Source organism: Grampus griseus (genome assembly GCF_964374135.1).
Source record: "Grampus griseus genome assembly, chromosome: X".
Taxonomy (NCBI): domain Eukaryota; kingdom Metazoa; phylum Chordata; class Mammalia; order Artiodactyla; family Delphinidae; genus Grampus; species Grampus griseus.
In genome coordinates this window covers 46,017,784-46,031,110 of record NC_138999.1, presented here as the reverse complement: position 1 = coordinate 46,031,110, position 13,327 = coordinate 46,017,784, and the positions used below count along the sequence as shown (strand labels likewise).

General features: G+C 42.1%; 1 protein-coding gene across 5 annotated transcripts in view; it reads left to right on the top strand.

Annotated features, from left to right (window-relative positions):
• Positions 1-1,056: 1,056 nt before the first annotated feature.
• The window catches only part of HUWE1 (HECT, UBA and WWE domain containing E3 ubiquitin protein ligase 1), a 143,321-nt gene continuing 131,050 nt past the window's right edge, over positions 1,057-13,327 (top strand). For 4 of the 5 annotated variants that reach the window (XM_082680902.1, XM_082680901.1, XM_082680903.1 and 1 more), the window contains exons 1-2: positions 3,628-3,833; positions 7,247-7,383. The gene's annotated coding sequence lies outside the window, so the exon portion shown is untranslated. Of the gene's footprint in view, positions 1,122-1,320; positions 1,422-3,627; positions 3,834-7,246; positions 7,384-13,327 lie in introns of those variants that run through there. The other variant, XM_082680900.1, reaches the window with a different exon arrangement.

The following is a 13,327-nucleotide window of genomic DNA, read 5'->3' as shown; positions in this document are numbered from 1 at the left end:
ACGTGGGACCCTCCCGGACCGGGGCACGAACCCGCGCCCCCTGCATCGGCAGGCGGACTCCCAACCACTGCGCCACCAGGGAAGCCTTTATACCTGTATTTTTTATAATTATAAAAGACAAACATCGAGTCTTGGTTAAATAATTAGCATTACAATGGAGTAACATTCACCCATTAAAAATAGCATTGTAAGAATATTTAATGGGTCAATCTACCTCAAAGGGGCCTCCATAAAACTGAGATTATACACAAAATTTTATGTGTAAATATGTATATATTTGGCAGGCAGTGGATCCATTCATCAGATTCTCAATTTGGGGCATTAACCACTGCTTTGGAGGGCTGGAATTAGAATTGGAGGATACAATTACAGTTTTTATATCCTCTATGTCTCAAGAGTACTTCAGATAGTGCTTTTGTCTCTATACTTTACATGCGTTTTGTTAAAAATTCAAATCTTACCGAAGTATCTAGAGTTTCGAGTCAAAGCTCCCTTCTTCTGCACCCCAGAAGAAAAGCACGGTTAATAGTGGTAACTCCTACCTTTTTATTTCTATGCATTCACAGATGTAGATCCTCTATAAGCTCTTTGCCAATCGCACTGTCACCCCAAATAATACCAAGGAGAAAAAGAGAATGTTTATTGAGGTCTCACTACCTCCCTGAAGTAAGAGTTTTACCTGTGTAAACTCACTATGGTAGGCGCCCCCATCATCTCCCGCCCTCCACACAGTGTCCCCGCTTGCCCTCTCGCCCCCCATTCTTCGCTAGGCAGCTGGAGAGATTAATTTTTAAACGTTAGTCACATCAAATCACGTCACCCTTCAGCGGTTTCCATCGTGCCTCGAATCAACTCCCAATTCCTTAGTGACCCTACTATCCTCTACGGTTGTGTTTGCTGGGCCTGGAGTACCTCAGGCGCGGTCCCCCGTAGGGGACCCGGCTTCACCGCGGAGGGAGTGCCCTCCCAGGGGGCAGGGGCGGGGCTTCTCGAGCTGGGGGCGGAGCCTCAGAACGAGTATGAGGAGAGCCGGAGGGGGAGGTTTTCGACGGAGGGCGAGCGAGGGAAGCAGGTCTGAAGCAGGGCCGCGGACCCGGCACGCTCCTGCTAGTGCCGCCGAGGTGAGCGTCTTCCTCCGGGCTGGGGGGCGGGCTCTGCTCTCGCAGCCGTCCTCTGCTCCTCGCTGGGGGATGTTCCCACGGGACCCTGCGCTGAGGCGCGGAGGTGGCGGCCTTGGGGAGCCTGCGGGAGAGGCTGGTGAAGGAACCCGGCGGCCTGCCTCAGCCCTCCCTCAACCCCGCCTTCTCTCCCCTCCCCCAGGCCTCGGCCGGCGCCAGTGAAGAGAGCTCGCCGCATCTTCGGGGGCAGCCCGGCAGCGGCCGGCAGTGCGGCGAGAGAGCGGCCGACAGTGGGGATGCGAGGTACCGGCATTAGTCGTGGCCAAGTGGCCCTAGAGAGGGAGTAAAGGCCGGGCCTTCGGCGTTTCTCTCAGGGGTTCGAGGAAGGCGGCCTCAGAGGAGGGGGAAGGTGAGGGGCTGGCAGGCAGGCTTCGCGGGTAACTACTTAGGCGTCGTATATGTAGGTTTTGGTATCTAAATGGTACTACACACACACGCGCGCGCGCACACACACACACACACACACATTCATTTCGGCTAATTGCTTTTTAAAAACTTAACAATATGTCTTGTAGATCTTCCTATATCAGGGAATCTAAATTTATCTCATTTATAAACAGCTGAATTGTATGATTGTACTACAGTTTATTTAACTATTTCCCGATTGATGTACATTGGCTTGTTTCCCTTTTGGGGGAGGGAAGGGGCTATTACAAGCAATGCTATAATGAATGGGCTTGTGTGTGTGTGTGTGTGTGTGTGTGTGTGTGTGTGTGTATATTTCATGTATGAGTATTTCTGTAGGAGAAATTCTTAGAAGAGTAATCGCTGGGTCAAAATGTTTATGCATTTTGAATTTTGATAAATTTATCCAAACTGCCTTCCCAAAAGGCTATACTAATTTACACTCTTCAATGTTGTGCGAGAATGCCCATTTTTCCACAGTTGTGCCAACACGAATTATCATCAACCTTTGTAATTTTGGCTAATTTAAAGGGCAAAAAATGGTATATCATTGTTTTCATTTGCATTTCCCTGATTACTTGTGAAGTTGAACATATTTTTTATTTGTACGATTACAAAACTAAATAGGCAAATATCGATAGTTTTCCTATCTATAAGCAGTAAGCATTTCGAAAATTTAACACTAAAAAAACCCCATTCGCAATAGCAAGAAAAAAGAATAAAAATACCTAGAAGTAAACTACAAAACTTTATTGAGGAATATAATGAAAGAACGTTTGCATACGTGAAGAAGGGGATACTGTGCTTCTGTATAAGAAGGCTCAATTTTGTAGTGATGTCCATTTTTTCTGTGTTGATTTATACAGTTCATGCAATTTCAATAAATATACCAAGTGTTTGGAACTTAATATGATTCTAAAGTTCATCCAGAAAAAATATGGCTAAGAACAACCGAGAAAATATTTTAAAGATAAGTAAAGATGGGGTACTCGTACTACCAGCTATTAAAATGTACTCTAAAGGAACATTATATAAATTAGAATAGACAGAACAATGCATTAGAATAGGAAAGCCCACAAATCGAGCCAGATTGGCTCCCAAGATTTATTGGAGAAACATTGTTGGCTAGACGTGGAAAAACTGCCATATTAAAAGCTTCAAGCACGCACTCCCCCCCAACCCCCACCCCCGCCTTGGAAGCTTGAATTTTTCCTGAGGGCAGACCTCTTTGTTTGGAGAAAACCACTTTATTGGATCTTTTGGTTATGCCAAGGTAAAGCCTCAGGAGTTAAAATTTGTGGCTTTGGAGCTAGAACTAACGATATGAGCCTTTAGTTAGATTAAGATGGATTCAGTAGCCTGCAGTGCGGCGAGGGAAGGAGTGTGGATATTATCGGTCTTAAAAAATTTTTTTTCCGATCTAATGGGCCAAAAATGTTATGTCATTGTTTTCATTTGCATTTGCGTGCTTATTGTGAGATAGAACGTCTTTTATGTGTTAGTCCAAAATAATATGTGATTCCTGGAGTTAGGTAACAATGGGAGATCTATTGCTCCTCTTCCAGCATGGAGTTTGGTTAATTGGTACAGCTCTGCCCGGAAGCGTGAGAATAAACAGGTTGACTTTTTAAATTTTCCTCAAGCACTAGGCTCTAGACACCTTAGATCGGGGGCGGAGGCAGTTTTCAGGACATGGCCGAGATTTGGCGCTGAGCTGTGTCATCGCGAGGTTTGGCAGCCAGCTCCGCAGTGGGTCGGAAACCTCGTGGTAGGCGAGATCCCTGCAGGACGGGAGGTTCCTCCCTTCCCCTGAAAACTCCCAGTCATTTTCATGGAGCCCCGCCTCTCTCCTTTTTAGGAGCGTGCCCCAGGTCTCGCGAGATCTCGCATTTCCTAAAGACGAGGCGCGGGCGGCATCCTGCGGTGAAGTCGAAGGTCTCGCGGAGACCAAAACGTATTATCGCGATAGTTCTGATCGCGCATGCGAGAGCCGGCGGCGGCAGAGTGGCTCCGCCCCTTGGCTCTCCGTGAGTTTGTGCGTCATTTGCTTTTTGCTTCGCGTAGGGTGAGAACGGAGCCGTAGCGACTTCAGCTTTGGTGGGAGGAGGGGTCTGTGAAGGGCTGGGCTCAGGCTGTTCCCGTCGGGTAGAGGTTCTCGCGGGATCGCGCGGAGGCGGCTGCGGTTCGGCTACAGACTGCAGTAGCCGCGGAGGCGGCGGCAGCGTCTTCGGCTCATGCTGTTCCTAGCCGGTGAGTTCTCGCGGGAGCGGGGTTACGTTCTCTTGGAATCCGTTGGCGATGGCGGAGGTACCTCGGGTGGGGGGTGGCAGTGACTAGGGTCGGTTCGCCTGCTGTTAAGATGGCGGCGGAAGCTGATGTCTGTCCGGCCAGGACCCGGGACTGAGATGTTGGCTTTCCGCGTTTGTGACACCTCTCAGGTACCCGACGTTAAGGCGGTGACGATTGGCGAAAAGCCGAGGTGCCAATAAGCCGAACCTGAGGCGAAGACCACTCCGTCTCTAGTTGGTTGAGGCGACACCATTTCCCGGGCCTCAGCCGCGTGTGGGCCCGCCTTTACCCCACCAATCGGTCAACGCCTCCGTTGTCGCCGCCGCAGTGGGCGGGTTGGGAAGGGTGGGGGGCGGGAGTCCTGAAGTTCGTTGGGGAGTGGGGTGGGGGGTTAGATTTGGCAGCGGGGGAGATGGGACCAACCTACGATGACTGATTCCCTCCTCCTACCTTTTTGTGGGCTCGCCTCGGTTTTCCGCTCCTTCGGGGCCCAAATGAATCCTCTAGTTTTTCTTGAGGTGGGCTGTACTTCCCCAACTCCCATGGTCTTTGAACTAAGATAGAGCGGGTCAAGCTTTGGTGCCTCTGACGTATTCCTTCCCCATTCTCCCCTAATTCCACCGTCCCTTTGAATTTTCCTCATCTACATGGATATTTGAGGCTCGTATTTAAGAGGGAGAGTCAAAGCTTTTTCCTGTCATCCCCTCCCCGGTCCTGCTAAGGCAGAGCTTAGCCCAAGTCTCCTAATCCGTCCCGCCCCCGCCCCCCCCCAATTGATCCACTTGACACAGGCATTGACTAGAGACCCTTTCCTGTTCCCTGCATTTATTCCGTCTTCGTGGATGGAGTCATAGTAGCCTTCAAGCCTGTATGACCCTGATCGGAGCACAGGGCACTGATTTCTCCAACTCTGCTGCTCAACCATTTTTAGGTGGAACAATGAATGGGTTGGTGGTTGGATGATTGCAGTCTTTGTGACCTCTTCGTTCTCGGGGCCGTTAGCCTTTCCTTCCTCATAAACACCCACTCCTCTCAAAAAAGGGGGAAAAAAACTTCTAAAAAGGCTGTAGAGAATAACCCTCCAGTGAACTAACTTTTTGCTCTTCCCCCCCCCGCCCCGCCCATCCCCTTTGCAAGCTTGGGAACCGCCCCTTTTCCCTGCCTTGCTCTGAGTTCCTGTGGCCTCTTGGTCTGGACATCTTTTTTTGCTGCTAACCACCTCTTACATGTTTCTCATGTAATTGTTAAGGATTTATTACTTCTTCTATTCCCCGCCCCCCCATGCTGTTTTTCTGGGAGCTGAATCCCCTAGAGAGAAAGGTAGCCTCCTGTCAGTCTCCACTACATTTACCCCCCCATGTGCTGGAAAATAAAATAGCTTTGATAGATTATGTCTTGCCCCTCAATCATTGCCCTGTTCTACTTTTTTTCTCCCCCCCGCCATTCCACGATTACTATAGACAATTCCCTATCATTTGTTTCCTTTTTAGATTACATTGTTTTCTTTTAGCCCCAGAGTTGCGTATATTGAGGAGACACCAACATTTCCCACTCAAGGGAGGCAGCCTGGTATGGTAGAAATACTGTGTGCTTTGGGTTCACATCAAACTTTGTAGCCTTGGGGAAATTACTTTTCGTATTCTCAGTTTTTCATCTGTATAATGGGGATAGTAGCTCTTAATAGTTGTTAGAATTAAACAATTTATAAAGTACCTGGCTTATGGTAGGCATACAGTAAATTGTGGTTACTTTTTCTTGGTGTAAAAATACGTTGGCAGATGCACCTGTGTCATATGGTAGTTTTATGACCTGGGAAAGGAGATTTTTGTTTAAAGAAACAGTTAAAGAACTGTAAATTTTTAGTATATTTCTAGGCCAGTCCTATCATTTTTGTATATTTTCCCCCCTCGTAAGCCAAACTTTTTATCTCCAGTGGTTTATTATGTTTGAATGTGATTCCTACCTATGTTTCTGGTCTAGGAGTTTTAATGCAAAATCACCTTCCTGGAATGACCCCTGGCCATAATGTTCCTGTCAAGAACCACACCCAGGTGTTCTGCCTTTAGGAAGGGATGTTTCGTCTCTTGCCTACTCCCTCCTTCCACTCCTTCAAAGTCGGTCTGTCCTGTCATTCACCCTGTGAAAGTAATGAAATTTGGTGCTGTGCTTTTCACAGTAAGAAAGAGAACATCTGCTAGCTAGTTTTTAAGTGTTCCTACTGCTTTTCCCCTACCTCCTTTCTTTGGTCCCTCAGATCAGTGTGGGGATCTGTTATTTGGGCTTACCTGAGCAGGATAATTCTATCTGAGAGGATTTAGAAAGGTTGTTTGGGATACCAAGTTTCTTTTCCAAAGTGAATTACTGACAGTTCTTTAATACACTATCCCCTATTGTGTTTTTGCCATTTTATATTTTCTAATACTCTTTACTAAGTAGAAGTTACTGTATTCAATTTGGATGTTAGTTTTCCTTACTGTTTATATTTTAATTAGACCAATATTAAAATGAGTGCTTTTTTCTAATTACCTTGGATGGATGATGGGATTTGAAATAGGAATATGATGGTGAAAAGTTTACATAGGATTAAAATTTTACCATGGGTAACCATCTGTTAATTAACTATATGCAGACACTGGTTTTGCGCTTTAGGGTTTGCTTTATTTAGTTTGAAGTGCTTTGGAGGTAATGTAATTTTCCCCCTTTTTCATGGGAGGACAAGAGATCGCTTTCTGTTTTGAGATTTTGCCTTGGTGTTTTTCACAGTGGGTCAAGTAGTGATTAGAAATTAAACCTTAATTTGACTTTTGTCATTCGGAACTAGAATAAATCTGGGAATGATAATCTAGGTGTGACCTCTAAAAGGTTTAATTTATTCTAGGTGGTCTCTGAGAAGGGAGGAAGGAGTGGCAATACCAGTTAAAAACTGTCTAAGGTTCAGTGGCAGAGTTCAACCTGAGTTTCCAGGGTGTTTATCATTTGTTTCCCAGTATGGCCAAAAAAGCATGTATGAAGGTGAAAAATAATTTATGTGTGCAGTTTTTTTCACAAAAAATTCAACATTGTTTTAGTGTCAATTCACAACAAGGATATAACTTCGTCTATAAAATAATCACTATTCCCTATAATTTCATTGGAATTGAGAGCTGAGTTTTCAGGGATGTTGTATAAATGTCAGAAGAATTGCTTTAGCTTTGGTTCTGAATTCTTGTTGCTGCTCAAAGCAGGTCCTAAAAAATGAAAATTGTTATGTGAGGGTTATTGCTTAAGAAATAATAACTGTGATTATGTTTGAACGTTGATATAATGGTTAGCTCCCCCACACCCTAATAAATGTGTTGTGTATCTCTCCCCCTCCTTTTTTTTTTTTTTTGTAGGTCCTCCAGTAGTCTGACCTGAGTGGGTTAGCACTCCAGAGGAACCAGCAGACCAACTTGGTCAGGAAGGTTCAGGAAGCTGTTGGAGCAGTGTTGAGATTTCCTACCAGGATGAGTATGATTGGCTGTGATTTTAGGTTAGTTTTTGTGGATCTTTGTGGGTAGTATTTGTATTATACTTCCTGGAATGGAGATGGTGGGGGTGTATGTATTTCCATTCTGTAATTGAGATACTTTGGTTTCTTCCATTGTCTGGATCTGATGTGGTACTGGCTGTTTCTTGTGTTTAAATGGCGCTCATTACTAAATTAAAATTTAAATGAATTCTGTCTGTACATGATTTTTTAAGTCACTCTAAGAATCATTCAAAAAATAAAATTGCAAGATACTATGTCTAACCAATTTTTTGGAATTTTTCGAACATATAAAAATTGGATAATATAATGATCCCCCTGTGTACCCATCACCGGCTTTAACAGTTGCCAACTTGCAGCCATTCTTTTTCATCTATACTTCTACCCACTGAGGCCCCTTACTCCCTACCCCTTGGATTATTTTGAAATAAACCCCTGCTGTTCTCTTTTTATTTGCAAAATATTTGTATCTAAAAGATAAAGGGCTCTTTTAAACATCAAAACCATTACCACAACTCAGAAAATTAACTGATTTTTTTTCTTTTTCTCACTGTATTGCACTGGCTAAGACTTTCAGTATGATAAAAAATTAACTGATTTTTTAAAATATCAAATATGAAGCTAGTGTTCAAGTTTTAGTTTGAATCAGGATCCAAAGAAAGTCCATTTATCACAAAGGAAGATTGATATCTTTCTTAAATCTATTTTAATCTGCAGGTTCCCTCCCTTTTCTTTTTCTTCCAATTTATTTGTTGAAGAACTTATCCTGTAGAGTTTCCCCCACATTTGGTGATTACATTCTCAAAGTGGTATCTAACCCATTCTTACTAAATTAAAGACCCTGGAGGACCCCATTATAATGGAACAATGGCAGTAATCTCCTATATCCCAGTTGGAGTTGATACTGCTGGCCTAGGCACTATCCCAAAATAACTAGTCATGGGTTCCTTTTTCTGTGGCAGAGTCTGATTTAATTGATACCTGACTTCAGTTCCATGTCTTGGCCCTGCTTACTGCTGCACATGAAAAGTAGGCCTCCTTGTGGAAGAAGCTAATGTTTCCTAGATAATGACCTGATTGTGCCTTTGGGGTTTTTCATCATGGTTTCAATTTCCTTAGGTAGTTTAGTTATTTTTATACTATCTTATAATGTTGCTTTTTATTCTTTTGATGTTGGTATCTCAGCTGCTCTGACCCATAACTTCTAAGCTTTTAAGACTTAGTGATGAGTTCCTCTGGCTGTAATACAGTTTTTGAAATGGCAATACTAAACAATTTTTGAGAGCTTCCACTTAGACATCCTGATTTTCAGCTATTATACACAACTGTAGTTTTCCTGTGGTTATTTATTGTTTCATTTTATTTCTTCTGGAAATGCTGTTCCCCCAACATAGAGTCCTTTAAACTGTTCATTTCTTTCCTTGTTCAGCATTGGCCATCGTAGGATCTACTGCATGTCCCTTCCATGGTCAAAACCTGAGAATGGAAGTTGGGCACATATGCTCCAGTCAGCCTTTGACTTAAGCACACGTTGGGGGCAGAGCAAGGCCACTTGTGCCTACCTTTGAAATGAGAGTGATTACAAGTTGAAGGGGCAGAGAAGGTTAGAGGTCATGAATGAAAGTTTCTGAGGTATTTAGATGAAATATGATTGTGAATCATCAGTGCTATGGATCATGAGTTCAGGCTTTTCAGTTCTTTGTTCATTAATGGAGAAATCAGATCCTTAGTTGTAAATTGACTAGGTATTAAAGAAGTGATTTCTTGGGAATTACAGTGAAATCCATTTGTTCAAGAAAAGAATTTGAGCACATTATGTATAGTGATTAGTCATTTACCCTTGTCCTGAGTTTTCTGTAGTTAGGAAGTTTGAACAATATCGCTTAAACCTTGTAATCCTGAGTTTGTGAAACTAGGATAACTAGAGTTTTGGGAGAGAGCTTTGCACACAGTAGACATTTCAATATTTGAATTGTTTCCAGAATTACAAGTTTACAATGGAAATCTATTGCTGCTTTTCCCTTTTGTTGTGTGTTTTCAACCATGGATTCAGAGTATTACTGAAATGCCAGAATTGGTTGCTTTGAATATATTTGCCTTTCACATTCTACGTTACCTCTCTTGCAGTTTGATTAAATTGTTAAAATCTGATGTGTAGCTGTAATCATATTTGGCTGCTTTACAGTGATCTCACTATCTGTAAAGTTGACAGTAACAAGCAATTGGGTGTTTTGCTATATTGTTCTCTGACTTGTTTCCTCAATGACCGGTTATCAGATGTTTATATGTTAATGTCAGGGATAATTCAGCTCAGATTCTTTGGAAGCCCTCTCATTTGATGTGTCATAAGGGTTGAGTTGCTAAAACGTGATGTACTTGTTGACCAGCTTGGTATAGAAACACTTTCAGATAGTGAAGGAGTGGTTCTCTCTGAGTAAAACAGCTGTAGGTTTTGTTTGAGCTGTTAACCTGAGCATTTTCAACTTTTAGTTAAAAGTTTTAGTCATTTGGCTTTAAAAATTACAGTGATGACATGGATTAGTTCCAGAATGTGATTTTACAGAAAATTGGAATTTCTTTCAACTTCTTATTAGTATATCTTTAAATGGAGATTAGTATTGTAGATTGATTCAGTTTGGATTGCTGACTGGACTAGGTGAATGTGAAAATTCTTTTTCAACTCTGAGATTCTGATTGTATAATCTTAGATATTGAAAGAAAGCAGTTTTTCCTTTTCAGTAATCTTTAAGTAGTGACTGAAAGGGACAAGGAGTAGGGAGATGCAAATTATTCTGGAATGACTTCTTAGTATAATCATTTAGACTTTAAAGATTGGTAAGTGTGAACATACTGCCATGAATTTATGTACCATCTTTAGCATAACACAAATTTTAAGTCCTTATAATTAGGTACCAAGATAATTGCTCTGGAAATACTTGGGTATATTGTATTTGGTGGCTGCTTATATTTTGGAACACACTTGGAAGATTGCTTTAATGATTACTTATTTGCTACAATTATTTTCTTATTTTCCTGTCTTTATAGTGAGGTGTATTTTTCCTGGTCTTTGTTTTTTGTTTGTTTTTCTGGCCACACCGCGCATCCTGCAGGATCTTAGTTCCTTGACCAGGGATTGAACTTGGGCCCTTGGCAGTGAAAGCGTGGAGTCCTGCCTAACCACTGGACCACCAGGGAATTCCCGTCTTTGCTTTTTTTGTTTGTTTGTTTTTAAACTTCCCCTACTAATTTTCTATTACTGCATTCTGCTGATTGAATTCTTATAGGTGGAAAGAGCTTTCAGCACAGTGATTAAGAATCCAAATTCCCTGGGTTCAAGTTCCAACTCCATTGCTTATCAGCTGTGTCATCTTGTGAAAATTACTTAACCTATGTGCCACAGTTTTTAATCTATAAAATGGTAATAATAGTGTTACCTACCTCATAGGGTTTTTGAGAAGTTTAGCTGAGTTAATGCATATAAAGTTCATAGAACAGTAGTTCTGAAACTTTAGGGAACATCAGAATCACCTAGAGGGCTAGCTAAAACACAGATTGATGGGCCCCATCCCCAGAGTTTCTGATTCTGTAGGTCGGGGTGGGGCTAGATTTTGCATTTCCAACAAGTTCCCAAGGAGATGCTGGTGTTAATGGTCAGGGAACCAGTAGAATAGAACAGTGCTTGGCACAAAGTGTTAACTTTTTATTCAGGACTACTTTCCCAGTCCCTGAGTAAAACACTTGACTCTTCAGTGCTGATTAGTACTGCCTTCAGCTAGAAGCAGTTTTGAAATCCTTCATTGCAGTGGTTCTCAAAATGTGGTCCCCAGATCAGCATCAGCACCATCACCTGGGAACTTGTCAGAAATGCAGATTCTCAGGCTCTGCCCCAGTTTTATTTTTAAAGTGTGTCTTGACTTAATTGGGGTGTCTTAGACTTTTATTAACATCTCTATTGAGGTATAGTTCACATACCATACAATTCATCCATTTAAAGTATACAAGTGGTTTTTATTTAGTATGTTCATGGTTGTACAACCATTACTACATCAATTTTAGAACATTTTCATCATCTTTAAAGGAAACCCAGTGGCCATTAATCACTCCCCTTCTCCTTTCTCACAACCAACCACTAATCTATTTTATGTCTATAGATTTGCTTATTTGGGGCATTTCATACAAAATGGAATCTTACTATATGTGGGAAACTTTAATGTGATTAAAATGTTTTCCTTTTATTGTTAAAAAAATAGAAAACAAATATGGAAAACTATCCCCAAACAAATATATGGTTTAATAAATTATCTTAAAGCACTTTTGTTACTACCACCCAAGTCAAGAAATAGAATTTTGCCTGTCACCCTAGAAGTCCCTCCATGTGCCCATCCCCATCACAGTATCCTCCCTCCCTCTGGAAAGTGACTACTGTTCTGACTTTATAGTAGTCACTTCTTTGCATTCTTTTATGGTTTTAATCATACAAGTGTGCATCCCTGGACAGTGTAATTTGTCCATTTTTAAAAACTCAGTTTGTCTTTTAAGTATCTGTAGCTTCCCTTTCTTCCTTTTCTTTATACTTTGTCTATTGACAAACTCAGGCCATTTGACCTGTAGAATTTCCCAGACTGAATTTTGCTGATTGCATACTCAGTATAGTTCAATATGTTCTTCTGTCCTCTATATTTCCTAAAAATTGATAGCTACATCCAGAGGCTTTATAAATTCAGATTCATTCCCTTTGGCGGTGGTGTGTTCATTTACATTTGTTAGGTTGTAGTGGTGTCTTGGATTTTTTTTCTTTTTGATGTTAACAGCCACTGCTGCCCAAAGCTTAGATCCATTATTAATTCATTGAGAGTTGCAAAATGGTGTTTTAACTCTCATTTTCTTTTCATGTATTGGCTGGAATAATTTATAGTTTATATAAGAAAGGCAGAATAAATGCTCGGGTTTTAAATTTTTTTCTGGCAGCTTAACTAGTTCTGTCCCTTTGGACAAGTTAACTTAACCTATCAGTTGCTTCATCTGGGAAAAATACCTTATTTATGGGTTTATTGGGGTTAAATGTGAAAATATAAGGTGTTAGTATACTGTAGGTGGTTAAGTATATGGTAATTTCTTTAACATACTATTTCACTTAACCCCTCTGACAGCTCAAAGATGGGCAGTCACAGTGGTGAACTGATGGCCAGTTAGCACAGCCTGTCTGGATCCTTCAAGTCTGTGGTTAAGGAGGAATGGTATTTGTTCTTTGATCATTTGGGGGCTAAGTCTCTGGCCAGTGATAACTGAACGTTCCACCAGAGTAGTTTTTTGCTTTGCCAAGCCTTTGGAGTCACATTCATACCCCCTGAATGGTCCTACCCAGTTCTGTGGTGGTGTGCAGTACATTGATTGCCTTGATCTCCCACCCTCCAGCTACACAGCCCCCTAGTGTTTTAGTTTGTTCAAGGTTCTCCTGTAACCTTAGTAACCCATGAGACTTCCTAATGGTTATCAGTATCACCACTATTAACATACTTGAGTAGCACTTTTTAAAATTTTTATTTATTTTTGTTTTTGGCTGTGTTGGGTCTTCGTTGCTGCGTGCGGGCTTTTCTCTGGTTGTGGCCAGCGGGGGCTACTCTTCGTTGCGGTTCATGGGCTTCTCATTGCGGTGACTTCTCTTGTTGCGGAGCACGGGCTCTAGGTGCGTGGGCTCAGTAGTTGTGGCTCGCAGGCTCTAGAGTGCAGGCTCAGTAGTTGTGGCGCATGGGCTTAGTTGCTCCGTGGCATGTGCGATCCTCTCAGACCCAAGGCTTGAACCCATGTCCCCTGCATTGGCAGGCACATTCTTAACCACTGTGCCACCAGGGAAGCCCTTGAGTAGCGCTTATAACATTTCATATATTGTATAAAATATAGCATATGGCACATAGTAAGGCCTCAATAAACTGGAAACCATTGTTGG